The sequence below is a fragment of the Thunnus maccoyii genome, chromosome 19 (genome assembly GCF_910596095.1).
Source record: "Thunnus maccoyii chromosome 19, fThuMac1.1, whole genome shotgun sequence".
Taxonomy (NCBI): domain Eukaryota; kingdom Metazoa; phylum Chordata; class Actinopteri; order Scombriformes; family Scombridae; genus Thunnus; species Thunnus maccoyii.
In genome coordinates, this window is record NC_056551.1 from 12,866,955 (window position 1) to 12,883,460 (window position 16,506).

General features: G+C 39.4%; 1 protein-coding gene across 7 annotated transcripts in view; it reads left to right on the forward strand.

The window, feature by feature from the left end:
- Positions 1-1,996: 1,996 nt before the first annotated feature.
- The window catches only part of LOC121885556 (spermatid perinuclear RNA binding protein), a 79,029-nt gene continuing 64,519 nt past the window's right edge, over positions 1,997-16,506 (forward strand). For 3 of the 7 annotated variants that reach the window (XM_042395140.1, XM_042395139.1, XM_042395132.1), the window contains exon 1: positions 3,276-3,473. The gene's annotated coding sequence lies outside the window, so the exon portion shown is untranslated. Of the gene's footprint in view, positions 2,102-3,275; positions 3,474-12,008; positions 12,090-12,212; positions 12,245-16,506 lie in introns of those variants that run through there. The other 4 variants (XM_042395136.1, XM_042395135.1, XM_042395138.1 and 1 more) reach the window with 4 other exon arrangements.

Here is a 16,506-nt window from a genome sequence, read left to right on the forward strand (position 1 = left end):
TCTGCAACCCACATGAAATCTAAAAATACTCCCGTGCCATTGACTGCTACTATTCTGTGGCCTCAGTAGGTAGATGAATAACTGCATGTGTACGATATGCTTGTGTGCGTGTGTTAAAAATGGGGAATGGGCTATATTCTGGGATTTTGCTGCTGTCTCGTTTTCAAGCCTCGACTGATAATATACAAAATAGCATTTTTGAATATGTTGCAAAGTGTGTGTGCATTTATGTGTGGTGATAGGCAGACCAGTGGGAGTACAAATGATTTTAAATCCAGTAGAATAATGGCAGGAGACTGCTCTAAATCTCATCATAATGTACTTACACAACACAATGTGCTCTCCATTAATAAATGATGAGACATAGCTGCAGGAATTTGAACATAATCAGAGGAACTGGTCAAAAGTGAGCTGACTGGGACATAATGACTGTACATGGAAAGCTAATACGTTGACTTGAAAGTGGAGAACCACTAACCTCACCTCCATTATCTTAGATATGGGAGTAGATGATAAACAGCATTATGCCTCAGAGGAAAAGGAAACAGGTATCCTTCCTGGGGCACGGCTCTGCTGCTGACCCTGTGTCACCTACATTCTCTGTATTATTGTTATGTGGTGTGTGTGTGTGCATGTTTTGATGTTTGAATGAACTGCCAGATGAGTCAAAGACAATTCTCCATGTGTCACATGACAAAGTAATGAGATTTTCACATAAATACAAGGAAGTCAACGTTTTGTAGAGATGATACTTAAAATTATTACAGTGGTATAAACTATGGCTTCATCTACAGATCTTTCTTTGCTACAATATGATATAGCAGTGAAGCTCAAGCCCTAACTAAACTATCCACAGAGCTACATTTGCATGATTTCTTAATCTTTATCTCTAATATCCTACAATTGTTAGTTAGCTGGTTAAGCGTATTTTATTCAGGAAGTCTTATTCTTCTTTTGCAATGTCAGTAAGTTACTCAGACCTTGGAGTTATGTTTAAAAACATGAGCTATGCATGGTATGACTTTTAGCAGAGCTTGTTGAAGCACAAAATCATTTCCAAAATCCATTTATCCAGTATGTCATTTTCATCTGAGATCTAAGCTAAAAATATGCTCTACAAAAATACTGAGAGGAATCTGTTAATTTATCTGAAGCTATGACATTCTGCCTACCAGATTTAAAGCATTAAAAAAGTAGGTCATAACACCTTGTTTTCTTTAAAAATTCCCTTTCATTCTTATTATACGCTACTCAAGATTTATTTTACTTACAGTAGTCCAATTTTCTCAAAACAAACACACATTAACAACATTTAGTTCTAGTTCCAGCTTTTAAACTCTGCATTTCACTACTTTACATAAGCAGGGATGTAGCCAGGGGTACCAACAATCCAATTTTTATATAATCTAACCACCTTTTGAATGGAAGTAATCTTAATTACAATCATTAACAGGAACCTACAAAAACAGTAAGCTCCAATAACTGTACTTACTGTAAGTTAGTTTCCTTCTGTAAGCACAGAAGGAAACTAACATTTTCGACAACAGGCCCTTAGTCTAATAGTCTAATGATACTCTGATCTGATTGTGGTTCATAATATAAACTATGCTCATGTCATTATTTGCGACTAGATTGTTATCTGTCATAGACCCGTATTTATTAGATTTCTATAAACCTATAGCTACTCATTTTCATTTTAGGTTTTCAAAAATTTGGAAAGTACCCCAACTGCCATGAATGATATTATTAGTGCGCGCGCACACACCCACATATATACACACACACACAGTGTGGGAGGAAAAAAAGACAGAAAGCTATAAGGAAGAAAATAGCCTGCACCAATTTGTTTTCTTGTGTCTTCCTCTTCCTCTTGCACCTGTCTGTCTCACTGCACCCACCGTTGTACTGTTCACCGTACAGGTGCGAGCGAGCAGAGGCTCGGGCCGCTCCGCCAATTAGGATCACCGAGCGTGACCACGTGAACAAATCCCGTTGTCTAAATTCCCGTTCGGCGGAGAGCAGCTCGGAGTGAGCGGCAGCGCTGAAAGCCACATTGAGTGGGAAGTAATAACGGCAGGCTTGAGACGGGAGCGTTGTGCAGGTAAATTGCTTTTTTTCCCCCCCTGGCTATACACTTTTACTGCTTTCGTCCCCTCTCACTATAGCTCTATCAGGACAGGATGCGGCTCAGATGCGGGGCTCTGGGACAGCATGTCTTGGATTAAATTTGTCGTCGGTTGTTCTCCTCCGGTTCAGGACAAACGGCATCATCGGCTGGTTGCACTGCACCGTCTTCATACCCCCCCTTCCCCACTCCTCACCCCCCTTCTCCCTTTCTCTCCCCCATGCAGGCACGTGAGGCTATTGATAGTTGACAGAAGCCTTGTAATCCCTGACTGATCTGGCTGACCGGTCACGGCCGTTTGCTAAAGTAGAATATTGATTGAACTTAATTTCGCTTCGAGATTTGTTTTAATTGGTAACGCCTGCATAGATTGACGCCGTGCGCGCGCGGGATGCGGGGGGTGCGGTGGAGGGGGGCTGGTGCAAGCGGAGGCAAGCTTTTATTGCTGAATTATTTATAAGACTGTCTGTAATAGGGTATATGCTGCTCTTGGATGGAAAGAGAATCACGGTCAAGATATAGCCTACTTCTAGGTTCTTTCTTATTGTGATTTCTCCCCATTTTTGTGTAGATATCGCACATTTTTACCCCACTTTGTTCAGTTTAAACTACTTAAGCGCATTCTCTCATTGTTTTAGCAAAAAAAGTAAAAATTTAGAGCTGAAACAAGTATTTGTTTAGTCGAGTATATCTACAGAATAGCCTTTAACAGCTTTCATAAACGAGTAATCATTAAGTCATTTATCAAGCAAAAAATGTCGAAGAATGTTATGATTCCATCTGATTATGTTAATTTCTGTTAAACGGACAAAATTGGATTCTTGTGACTGGCATCTCACTATGTTCTGACATCTATTGGGGTTCATTTTTATCAATTAATCAATTAATTGGAAAATATAGCCTATGGATAGGTTTAATTGATAACCACAGATCTGCAGTTGTTTACGTCACTGACACTTTTCTATTCCTCCCGAAAAAAAAACTCTCATAAATTTAATAAATCGGCTAAAGAGATACGTACATTCAGCTCCTTTGCCCTGCTGTGTTTATGCCGTTTTTACAGCCTTTTACTCTACCGGAATGAATCAACCCCGGTCCGCGCATGCGCATTCTCGCCACCATTCATCTCCAGGGATCTCGCTCTCTCGTCTCGTGCGAGAAACCAGCAGGCGGCTCCGGGCTTGCGCTCGCTGCCCCGGTTGTCAAGGCACCAGCAGTCTGTGACTTCTCCTCGCTGCGGCTGGACGTTGACAGCTCAGATCGGCTCTTTTCATTTCGGACTTTTGCCCGTTTGGATTTCTATGTTTTGCCGGCAGTGACGGACTCTCAACAGCTTACTGATAACACCGTAAGTTGGTTGATATTTCTTTTCATAGCTAGCTGTGGTTTTTTCCCCCCAGTTTTTGTTTCGGCTTTACATGCGTCTTTCAGCGCTGTTCATCCCGAGAGAGTGGCAGGAGTTTTATTTTTCTTGCGCTTGGTCTTGGTTTGGTAGAGGTCTGTAGGTTGAAACACATTATCTCATTTCTTTTCTTTTTTTTTTTTAAAAAGGTAGCCTAATTGTTTCTTTATTTGTTTATCCGTCTTCGCTTTCGCTTTTTTTTGGTGGCGAAAACAAAAAGAGGAACTTTACACGTAATGAAACGTTAACTTTCCTCGTGTTGTGAGTTGACAGTGTTTTCACTCAGTGCTTTCGGAAATATGTTTTGGTGTTTACGTTATGGATAAGATGTTGAGTAAGATGAGGAGACCAGAGGTGGCGGTTTGACCGTATAGCTCATCTTTTACAGCAGGTGTCTGATAGCCCACTTCCGCACTGTGCTGCGAGATACCAGTAGCATGTAAAACCATTGAGGTCTTTTTAGCCCAAATATTTTTCCCTGCTCTTGTTATAATATGGCAGGTCCTTCTAGTCGATGTGTCTAATTGTTTGTTTACTATGCGCTGTCCATTATAATTGATTCACTATTTTTTCCCCTTTTATATTTTTCTCTAGGCACTGTTTTAGGGAACTAAAACTAAGTCATTAAGGCACTTTTTTGTTATTTCCTCTTGCAGTTAACCATTGTTTTGTGTGTGTATGCGCGTGTGGACGCGTGTGTGAAATGACAGAGAAAAAAATGCTGATCTGCTCTCTGTTCTTGCTGAACCAGCTTGTTGGCATACCGAAACCTGTGCAGCAATCGTAAACGAACACCTTATTATTTCTTGGTCTCACGACAACTGGAAAGACCACAACAGGCGTATCAGCTTGCCAGTGTAAAAAAGGTTCTCACACCTGCCTATCATGCAAAACTTTCCAAACTTCTTCTCAGTGCTGAAACAGCAATATTGTAGATTTGGCTTTTTTTTTTATTTTTTATTTTTTATTTTTTTATTGTATATTTAGCCTCTGTTTTGATCTACTAACTGCTCTCTGCTGTGGGTTGTGCTGGTTTCAGAAGTTTATCAGTTCTTTGTGCTTGGTGGTCTTTGGGCTTGACTAATGGCCTGTTGCCTTTGGGTTATTTTTGTTTGCTCCACCCGGCACCACCCAGTTTCATGTGCAGGAGTCGCCCTTGCTAATACACCCAGCCACACCTGCCTCGCTCAAGTAGAAATGTGGGGTGCCTTTGTTGTAATGCCCAGCCCTTGCTTCACATGCATAGATAGAGTTGATTTAGAGATTGGAAACACAGACTTCTTTAGTTGTTGCTTGTTGCAGCCGTATAATGTTCCTCTTGTGCTGCATACAGTGGACTTTGTGAATGTGTAGGAGAAAGGGAGATATGGAGTTTATATCCTTGCTGTTGGTGTGTGTGCGTCTGATTTTGCGTTTTTGCTTCTTTCTGTGTGTGTAGTTATATTTCTTTTCTGGGGAGTGTGATGGACAAACATCCAGCGGCAGCCGTACATAGTCAGCAGAGTACTAGGGATAGGGCAGATCGGGAATATGCGTGTAAAAGAGTGTGTATGTACCTGTATACTCGAGTGTGTATGCTCCAGGCTGCCATGAGCACTTTCACAGACTCTTTCTCGTAAGCACTGACTTGGCAGTGAACTCTCTATCAGCATCGAAAAAATAAGACGATGAGAAGGAGGGGGGAGAGCGAGTTAGTATTGTGCGCTTGAGATGCACAATCTGTCTTTGTCTCTCAGCATTTCTTCCTTCGAGCGTTGTTTTCTCTTGGTATTTCGCTTTGATTTCTCTCCTCATCCCTTTTTATTGACATTTGGCTCATCTTTGTCTTGTTATTTCTTTTGATACACTCTCTTATTTCCTTTTTTTGTGAAAATGAAAAGGACAACAAAGTAAAATCCAAGACTTATTTCTATTGACTTCATTAAATCAAGCACTCCTGAGTCGTTACCTCCATATATCCAAAAAATGGTGATTTATTATACATAATATGTACAACAGTGAGGTTCGCTTTAGATTTGGTTGTTTTCCTTTATTTGTTGATATGTAATGTTGATTTATTACACAAATATGCAAAATATAAAATTAGGCACATATTGATCAGTAAATGAATGGTGTTTTCTTCATATTTTGTGTAAAGCCAGATAATATGAAATACATAAGGAGAAGGGAACAGAATTTATAATAATAATATTTTGGCGAGTATGAATGACCTTGATAATAAACACAATTAATCAAATGAACATTAACAACATCAACATTAACAGTTAGACTAAATAAATGATCTGCAGATATGTACTAACAGTGAACAGTGAGAGTAAGAACATAATGGCATTTGTTTGTGTTCACTCTGGATTAAACCTCAGGTTAGTTACTTTAGGTGTAAACCTGTACTAACCTCAGTTAAACAAACGGAGACAGAGCAACATCTGTTGACAAAGCTGGCAGGAGCCACAGAGATGAAGACTACACCAACAATAATGTCATAAAAACATTCCTGGTGATTAGCAGCAAGCATTTCGTTGGTTTTAACTAAACTGTATTATGTTGTTGTTTATAAACCTTGGCGATTAACACTTAAAAAGAGAGCTGTGTGTCTCCTGCAGAGGCTGCTGCTGTCAAAAGTCACACAGAAGACATACATGTAACTACGCAGTGAGAATGCTAACCAGCTAGCATGTTAGCCGGCAAACTGTACAAAACATACAACAGTCGCTGTTTTCCACCCACAGTGTTGTTGCTTCCACGAAAGTAGACAGCCTCTCTTCATCACCAAATACACCGTATGTGGTAACCCATCAGATTCACTGGTAAGAGTCTAGGGGGCTAAGAGCGCAGCCTTCCCCACGTGAATTTCAGCGAATCACGATGCATTTCATCAGTCAAGTGGCTTGAAAAATCTTCTAAATCGTTGCAGACTGATTGGCCAATCAACTTTCCCTGTATAAACTTTTACTGGCCTGGGGCCACCTGACCATGGGTTATGTCAAACCCTGAGGCTTAGTATCATTTTTTATTTAGCATTTGCTGTTTGGTGGCTTTCCTGGTATTAAACAGGTGACTGAATCACTCAAAATGGATTTGGATTGATTTAATGGATTTTAATTTACATTAATGAAAGTTACTTGAGTACAGATATCCAGATTAATGATACATATAGAACTTGCAACACATAAGAACACCAAGCATGCATGGCAAAGACACACACACACAATAGACATAATAGAGTGATAATAGCATAAATAAATAAATACATGAATATATAGTAAATAAACATTATTTAATTACATTTCCTGTCAAGTCCTGTATGTAGCCCAAAGTCTCAAAACACCAGCTGCATCCTTAGATCTTGATAAGGAATGGAGGATAAGGAAAAACTTCCCCTCAAAAAACCTTTAACATGAAAAAACGAAGGAAGAAACCTCAGGAAGAGCAACAATTATATTCTGAAGATTACAATGTCTGGTTTCTGTCTTTTTTCACTCTTAAGTTTGTCCTCTTCCCCTTCTCTGGCTGCTGTCATCTCTTTAAACCCACCAATGTGTGTGTGTGTGTTGTGTACGATTGGGAGCAGCATCACGGTCCCTTGGCTGCTCGGGTTCTGGTTTGCCTTATGTTATGCTCTTGGTTTAAACAGTTTAGAGTCTCAGTAACACACACGCAGTAACAGAGAACATACAATAGGGTGAGCAACACACACTCTCTCTCCCTGACACACACATGCACACACAAGGGGAATCTCTCTGCTGCCATTGCCTCAGCAATTTGTGCGTATTTGATGCCCGGTGCCTATCAGCGAAACAGGAGTCTGCCTCCCACTTCTCAGATTCTAGCATACAGCAGCACATTTAGAGTCTCATCTGGAAAGGAAATGTAGCACTAATCCAATTGGCTGGAGCTTTAGTAAAAGCTTTCCTAATTGGCCGATATGGCAGCTGGCTGCCAAGGCTCCAGTAAGCACAACAGGGAGTTGGGGAGAGTCCCAGTGGTACTGTGGTGCAGGAGAAACAAAACAAAGAGCAGATAGCAGGCGTGCGCTACTGTTTTTAATATTCGTGAACATGGCAATAATAAAGGACCCATCTGCACTGCTGACTCAGATCCATCCAGCTGACCGTATCTCATTTTCAGCTGTGTTGTTTGCCATGCACATATGCAAATATACACATGCGCACATGCAAACCCACACTCCCCCTGCATTCCATCTGCAGGAACAAGAATGGCTTTCGTCAAACAAACATGTTTGAGGAAACATCTTTCCAACTGGTTTAGGAACAAAGCTTTCAACACAGGAATATTCACTGTGTGTGTGTGTGTGTGTGTGTGTGTGTGTGTGTGTGTGTGTGTGTGTCTGTGTTACAAGAGGAAGAGTGCTTCTTAGCAGAGAAAAAATGCCAGCAGCCACTCCTGTTTCCTTTCACTTCAGTGTGGAATCCAGGAATAACTTAGAGAGACATAGACAAGAGATCAGAGAGAGAGAGAGAGAGAGAGAGACAGACAAGGAGAGAGACAGCGAGACAGACAGAGGCAGAGAGTGTGAGAGATGGCCATGTAAGGTTTCCTGCACCACGGCTTGCATCACTAACCTGAAATGAACTATGCAGGGTTTAGTTTCCCAAGTCACTGTTAACTTGAACTTTGGGTTTGCGTGGTTAGCTTACAATGGAACAAAGGCAGCCTTCACCACAAGATGTATTAGGGAACCTACAGAAATAATAGCGAGATTTCCGGAGGAATGGCTTGTTTTTTTTTGCATTCTCAGCTTATTGAGTAATGGCATTGTTGCTTAATATAGCTACTGTATATGATGAATTAATTTCCCATAAATCCTATGGAATTTTAAAGTATGATTTCTTGAATGAAGACAAATTCCTTTTTGTACATTTTAGAAAGTTGTAATTTTTTTTTAAATCATTGTCTTGAATCTGATTGAATTTTGTCTCAATATAAAAGGTGAAATTACTGTAGAGTTAATACAAGTACGTTGTTCAATCCATGATGATAAATGGGTTTTTTTTTCAGAGATTGAGTGCAATATTTCTTTAATTAGGCAGGCCAGTGAAGAACACACACAGTGGTTTGTTTATCATCTTTGCTCTGCTCACAGAATTAAAAATCAAATATTGACATTTTTATTACATGAGAAAGGGATCCAGATGGCATTGTAAACCACTTAGTGTGGGTTTACACAGAATCCCTGTTCTACAAATTGAAATTAACCTCAAAGAACCTATTTTATTTTACTGTGCGCTGACGCTGAACAAAAAACATTAAAGGTAAAGTCAGCAATTCTAATCCAGTACACTTTTTGTCAAAATCAGCAAATATCTCTTCATGGTCCGCTAGCTGTCCCTTCTGTGTGTGCACTGTTAAAAAAAATCTGGTGTCCATACACAGCACTAGCTCTGTAAATGGGCATGTACACACAGCAGCTTGGAGCGAGCCATACAACACTAGTTGTCCAATCAGCAACAAGGGACGGGGGAAGTCAACAGAGCAGCTGTCTGTGTGAGGACATGACAGTCTCCCATCTCCAGCACCCATTGAATTAGGAGGGAGGGCTGGCAAACTGGAGAGAGAGAGAGAGAGGCCGTGGACAATTCACATAGAAAGTGTTTTCTCACGGTACAGATACGCTTCCATTTTATTAAACGTATTAATCCACACTGAATTCGAGACAGTCTCACAGTGACCCCTCACATTTTTTTACGCTCTGAGTCTGTTTATATCACATTTAGTGAAGCGTAATCTGAGCAGGCAGCTGTTTAAATCATCGTAACCGTATCAATGAATCAATAAACACGAGCACTGTTGATTTCTTCCTGTGGAGTCGACATGTAAACTATTTTGGTTCAGTAAATTTCTGCTGTCAGTCAGCCCGGTGAAGGCAGTTTGGCCGCTGCTTCTGTGGACAGAGACGCTGAATGCAGGTCGAGTGAGAAGTGCGGAGAGTGTGGATGAACTGTTGTGCTCACATCAGACGATTTTTTTTTTCCCCCTCATGAGTGGAAAGTGTGAGAGGAACAGAAGTAACTACAGCTGACGCGTCGCTCTGGATTCTGCTATATTTCTCTTTTGGTCGTCCGTGAATTTGGGGGCGGAGCTTCTGAAGGAGCATGAATGCAGGGGTGTATTTGTTTGGGTGTTTAGTAGCAAATATCAACAATCTTTCCCCAGAATGACTGACTCTAACTTTAATCTTTTGCTTATCAGGGCTGCAAAACTATGAATGATCTGATGAATGTGACATATAGTTCTCCATGAGCATGTACACATGAAACACCTAATGGTCAGTTTACATTCATTCATTTAAGGAATACATTTTAACATATACATGTGATTGATTAAAGAGCATCTGATCAACATTTTCCTCGGTATTTTGATCAAATCTGAGCCTTGTGTCTCCCAACAGTTTCAGTTCACTGCTCAGTGTCACTGGGTGAAGGCCATATTTATAGAGGGAAGCTTTTAGAAGTCCGCTCTCTGCATATTCCATTTCACTTGCCTATGTGGTGATGAAATTACCAGGAAGAGGTTGTGGTGATGGACATGTACGCAAGGAGTGTTAAGAATGTGCTACAATATGCAAGTATTGCATTTCTCTGGCAAAATTATGACATGCATGCGCAGTACTGTGCAAAGGTTTTAAGTGCTTAAAGTAAAATGAGGATGCTTATAAAAATAATGCTATAAATACTTTTTATTTATCAATAAACTTCATACAAAGTTTAGTAAATAGAAGAAACCTAAATGAAATCAATATTTGGTGTGACCACGCTTTGCCCTTTAAACAGCACTAGTTCTCCTCACAGTTTTTCAAGCATCTTGGAGAACTTGCCACAGCTCTTCTGTGTTGCTTCTGTCTCTTCATGTAATCCCAGACTGACTCCATGATATTGAGATGAGGTGTCTTTGGGGGCCATACAGCAAGATGTCCACAGGTGTTGTTTCCTAACCCTAACCTGTACCTGAACCATAGTTTATTTGCCATTACCATGATTTTTTCCAATGGGCATTATACACCAAAAAAACCCAACACTGGAATTTAGAGCCGCAAAAATCAGTCATGTAATTGATTAGTTGATTGAAAATTAATTGCCAACTATTTTGATAATTGATTAATCATTGTGAGTCATTTTTTAAGGAAAAATGTCCAAATTCTCTGATTCCAGCGTCTCAAAAGTAAACATTTTCTGGTTGGTTTGTTTAGTCTTCTATGACAGTTAATAAATATCTTTTGGTTGTGGACTGTTGGTCAGGACGAAACAAGACATTTGAAGACATCGCCTTAGGCTTTGGGGAACAGTGATTGATATTTTCACCATTTTCTGACATTTTATGGACCAAACAACTAATCAATTAATTGAGAAAATAATGGACAGATTAATTGATAATGAAAATAATCGTTAGTTGCAGCCCTAGATAAGAATCTAAACATTTAAAGTGCCTAAAACCTTTACACGGTGCTGTACGTGTACAGTGCAGGCACTGAACAAGTGACTGGAGAATGGGTGAAGAGAATGTGCTCAGTTTGACACTTAGATATAGGAGGCCCATCTGCTCTATCACTCTACTACTGTGACTCACTGAATGTCACCTCTCAGATCTGCCTCGCACGCAGTCGCTCTCTCTCTTCTCTCTCACACACAAACACACACACACATTGACAGCAATATGACACATATATTGTACACATGTTGATAACCCATTTACACAGACCCCAGCCAAACTCTCAACTCTCTCTCTCTCTTTCTCTATCGGTCTCACACTTTCTCTCCCACTCATTTACTCACTCACTCACTCCAACATGCTCACACACGCAGCCCTCCCCTGTCTCCTCTTCTCATGTCCCAGCTCTGCTTACTGTGTCAAAAAGAGCTTAGATCAGGGAAACCATAGCTTGACCTCATTCAGACTTCCTGGAAGATTGGGCTACTTATTTAAACCAAGCAGACCATGTTTGGATCATGACTGGGAGGTTGCCAATTTAAATCCCAGTATAGTTCAACAAATTTGATTGAACCAAACTACTGTCAGCGTGCCGTAGAGCAAGGCACTCGGCTCCATGTGATCCAAAAAGCAATAGAAGACTGGGGTTGTACCGGGAAACTCTTAAAGCAGGAATAATGGAGGGACATTTTTCTCCACTTTCCCAATAGGTCTAATAAGACTATTCAGACTTTCATTGGGCCAATAGGGAAAAAATAATTAACAAACTTTTGTAAAATGTAAATGCTGTAGCGTATTATAAATTATAACTTGTGTACGTTATTTAAATTACTTTTAAAATGGTTTGATTTTTTGTTTTATTTCTTTAGAATCACTGGATAACAGAACAATGAAATCACTGTGTTACAAATCTCTGTGTTACAGCTCATAGTAAATTATTAAAAGTTTACTGTACACAAAGTGAAAGGCTTGCTGAGATTATGAGCTTCATCTGTAACTGTTATGTCTCTCCATTCATCTTCCTTATTAATACAGTACATTAGGCAGAGCAGATGAGGAGTTGTTGGCTATACTCACTTTGGTAACAAACAGGAAGAATACAGCCAACTCTTGGAGGTGTGTAATGTCTGTTTGTGTTAGTTGTCAGTGCCTTGAAAAACGTGATCTATCTCAGTCTGCCCTATTATATATATTTGTATATATAATATTCTTTTTCTCTCTCCTTCACGTCTCTAAAAGGAGGAAGCAGAGAGGCAGAGCTTTATCAAAAGGTAAAAGATTGCTAGTAAGAAATTATTTTTTTGACTGACATGCAGCTAATACATTGTCTATGTAAGTGTGAGGTAGATAATTGCTTAAATACAGCATACATGCAACCTTTCCAGAATAATAGCAAAAGTAGGTTACACGGTAGCACAGGAGTCCTTAAAACTTGTCATAAAGAGCTATAGGTAAATCTGTCTCCATTAGGCCTAAAGCAAGTATTTGTGCTGATTTAATAGGTACCCACAAGAAAAAGTCTTGGGACTAATTTTGAGACCTGCACCAGAGTTTGAGAACACACATACACGCACAGAGAATATGAATTACATCTGAATTGGAGAAATGAGGAAAAATTCATACTTACACTTAAAAACAATGATATTTTTGCTTTGTGTGTGTGTGTGTGCATATGTTTGCCCGCAAGCAATATTTTTCGCTCTACTACAATGACCCATTGACCGGTGTTAGTAGATTAATTGCTGCTTTCATGTTAAGCTGTGGCGTATCACCCAGTAATTGGTAATGGAGATTATCAGCGAGATGCTATGTGGGTCTCTGTATGTGTGTGCGTGGGGTGTGAGAGATTTCTTTATCTGATTAGGACGTTTATCTAATAAAGTGGGATTTATGGGATTCTACTCTCTCTCCGCTGCACACACACCAGTCCAAGCTGACACACACACACACTAGCGGAGGAAGAGGATCACTATTAAAACAGCACGTATATCTCTGTAGACCTGCATGCTGTTGACAAAATCATATTGCATATTGCAGTGCCTTTGCTGAAGGCGACAGAATATAACACATCAGGACACAGTTACCTGTACGTGACTTCTTTTTCAAGTGTTAAAGCTGAAATCTGTAATTGTTTTTAGTGCTGAAATGAGTTGTTGTTGATTAGACATAAAATGGCAATTTTGATTACTGATAAACAGTTTAGGTGATTTATTAATTTAAAACACCAAACACACAGCTTCTCAAATGTGAGGATAGTAAACTGAAAACCCTTTTGATTTGTTTGACTCAATCAGGCAAAAAAAGCTATTTGAAGACTATTATTGTTTTTCATATTTTTTTAGGCTAAATGATTGATTAACAAAATTGATAGATTATTAGTTGCAGGTTTTAATCTGGTTGGAAATGCAGTCTGCTGCCAATGCCATATAATTTTATCACTCCAGTATGGTAATTTTTTCAATTTTTACTCGATATCAGCAACAATCAGACGGAACAACTTGCATAACATTCAAAAAGCTGCAGAATTCATCTTTAAATAGGGTAAAAAAAAAAGTAATCCATCTATCTATCTATGTATATGTGTTTGTGTATATATATATTGCATGTACAGTATTACAGTGTACCGATAAAATCATGTGCTAGTGTGTGTGTGTGAATATGTGCAACATCATAGACACATAAATCAAAGATATTAATGTATACACACATACTTCTGTGTATACATTGTGTCAAAGCTACTGAGCTGTAACCACCCGTGCTTGTTGCCCTTGCTGGGAGGATGGGGATATAAAGCACAGGATGCAACAGAGTAACACACACACACACACACACACACACACACATCCATATGTATGCCTACTATGAGCAGAGAAACAGGGCTTGCAACGGAGCTTCTCCATATTTCTCCTGAGATCTTTTGGAGCCACATCATTGTGTCACTCCAGCACACACATCAGTGTCAGGCTGACTTGCATAAGCAAAGCCACCGCTCAGTCAGCTGCCTATGTGTGTTTGTGTGTAGTTGTGAAAAGAAAAGCAGGGACAGGAGAGCAAGTGTATGTGTGCAAAAATATTTTCTAGTGTGCATCCGTATGTTTTGCTTGAATCAATAAGTCATCTCACTGCCTGTTTGTCCTATCTACAAATTGCTTGGTGCCAAAAAATGATTTTTCATTCTTTGCTGTTTTATGGCATACAGCTCATTCTCATTTTCTGTGTTGTGGTATTAAACACACACAGGCAGAGGATGCCAAACTGAATCAAAGAGTGAATATCTCTGTTTGATGTTTATTAAAATATTTCTCCAGTTAATGTATCCTATAATTGTGTATATAAATATGGGATGTAATGTAATGTATGGGATGTGTGACAGCATGCCCTTTAATCAATGAAAAATATGTCTTGTATTGCTTTAAAATCTGTTGAACCTGCTGTTGGTGGAAAAAGGTGCTGTCTCTTCCTCAGTCATTTAATGTTTGTACTGAGTTTACAACAAAAAAGTTGTTATAAAGTCATTTAAAATGAAAGGAAACTAAGAGTTGAAAAATAGTAAATTACCTCACAATTTTAAAATGACTAACTAGGGGTTGTGTGAATGCATCAATCTTGTGTCTGAACCTAAATATTGAGACTGTCTGCTTCTGTCAGCAAGCTTATTCCAAAGCAGAGAAAATGATTTTCCCCTGAGACCCTGTATCCTGAGAGACGACAGCCTTTTTGTTAAGAGTGATGTAATCACATACTCTGAGTTGTAACACATTATGTAACTCAAAACATTTGATCAAAATGTGCATTTAATGGGCGCTGAGACTTACCATCTGTGACTGTAGTAGCTGTTGAATCCATATAAAATTAGGTGGTTTTTTTTCTGCCTAGCTGATAGACCTAATTATTTTTCCGACTAACTTTGATCTGATCATTTGAACTCTAGAGAACTTTGCTATATATCATATTTTGTTGGGATGTTTGCTCTCCATGGTGCTGAAATTCTTAGTTTCATTGAGAAGTAAGTAATTATTGTCTTTACTTCTGTAGCAACTGCTTGATATCAGACAGCTACTGTATCTCTACCTCCAATATCTTATTACTTAAGCTTTATAACAGTTGCAGTTTCATTGGCTGGTACAATAAGTGGTTGGTCTGTCCGGTCATGTATCTAATCTACATCAGTCTGTTGGACTCTTGGTAAACATCATGGTTTTTTGATTTAAGTATTTGTATTGTTGTTGATCTGCTTCTCTCTGCTGTAGTGTCATGATTATTCTCCAAATGGCTCAGACCTTAATCCATTTCCATCCTACTCAGGACTTTTACATGGTCTGTTCTGCCACTACCCCTCTGGGCTTTATTTGTTGCTGCAACCTACACTTCATCTGAATATCCTGTATACAGTATCTAAAGAATGGTTTATCATGTTGTTGACGAGTATTATGGAGTTAATCTACCATAATCTGTAAATTTTGTACTGCTCTCTCTGTATCTTTTGCCGCAATAATGACAGAAAAATCGGAGTATATTTTATCCAATACCCTATCAATAATATATTTGGTGATTGGGAGAATGTTTGTCACTACAGTATGTGAGTTGTCAGTATGTTCACCAAGGCAATTTGGTCTACACTGAATTAAATGGTGACTCTTGATATTGATTTTATATATAGATTGAAGATCAACTGTTTTTTTTGTTTGAATCAATACTATTTGTGTAACACCCACCCTACCATGCTGTTATCTATGAGTCTCCCGGCTTTTAGTACAGTAAGTTTGAATATTAATCTGACAGCATCAGTGGTGATTTGCTGATGTGAAAATTTGCTGGTTTTGGATTTTGCTTTGACATCATTGCTACAACGCCTTTGCTACGTAGCCCACAAAGTGTAAAAAGATACATTTTGATTGGGGGGGTCGATATGGTAGAAGCTTGTTAATTGGGAATCCATGCCAGGTTTTATTTCCGCTGGAATGCACCGCTATCCGCTATAGATCACTTAATGATGACGAGAGGATGTAGACCCCCAAAGAGAGAAGCAGTGAACGATTTACAGGGCAATAACAGATGTCAAGGGGAAAAAGCAGAATATCAAGTGTGGAAATGGGTTGTCTGAACAACTTCCCCTCACTGGCAGAGCCCGTGCGCCCATCAGACTGAAACATCTCCTTCGAGACATGTCCGTTTCAGGATGCAAAAGAGCAAGGCGTGTTACCGCTAACTGTAATGGAGTGACCCACACAACGAGAGAAGCAAGTTATTTTCCAAATGAAATTAAAGTTGCATGAAAAACAGATCAGCTCAGACACATTGAATTAGAAGGTTAATGCCATAGTCAGTCTGCCTGTCCTGGCAAGGATTCGGATATGTTTCCTATAGCTCTTTTTCAGCATCAGGTTCTTGATGATAGAGATACAGACCACAATCTTACTCAGTGTTAGCGAATCAAGGTTAAGGATCTTATTGGACAAATGTACAATATAGCACAATGTGGTCATTAGAGAGGGAGGGGACGAGAAAGCAGCACTCTGTAGTGGCACAGGGG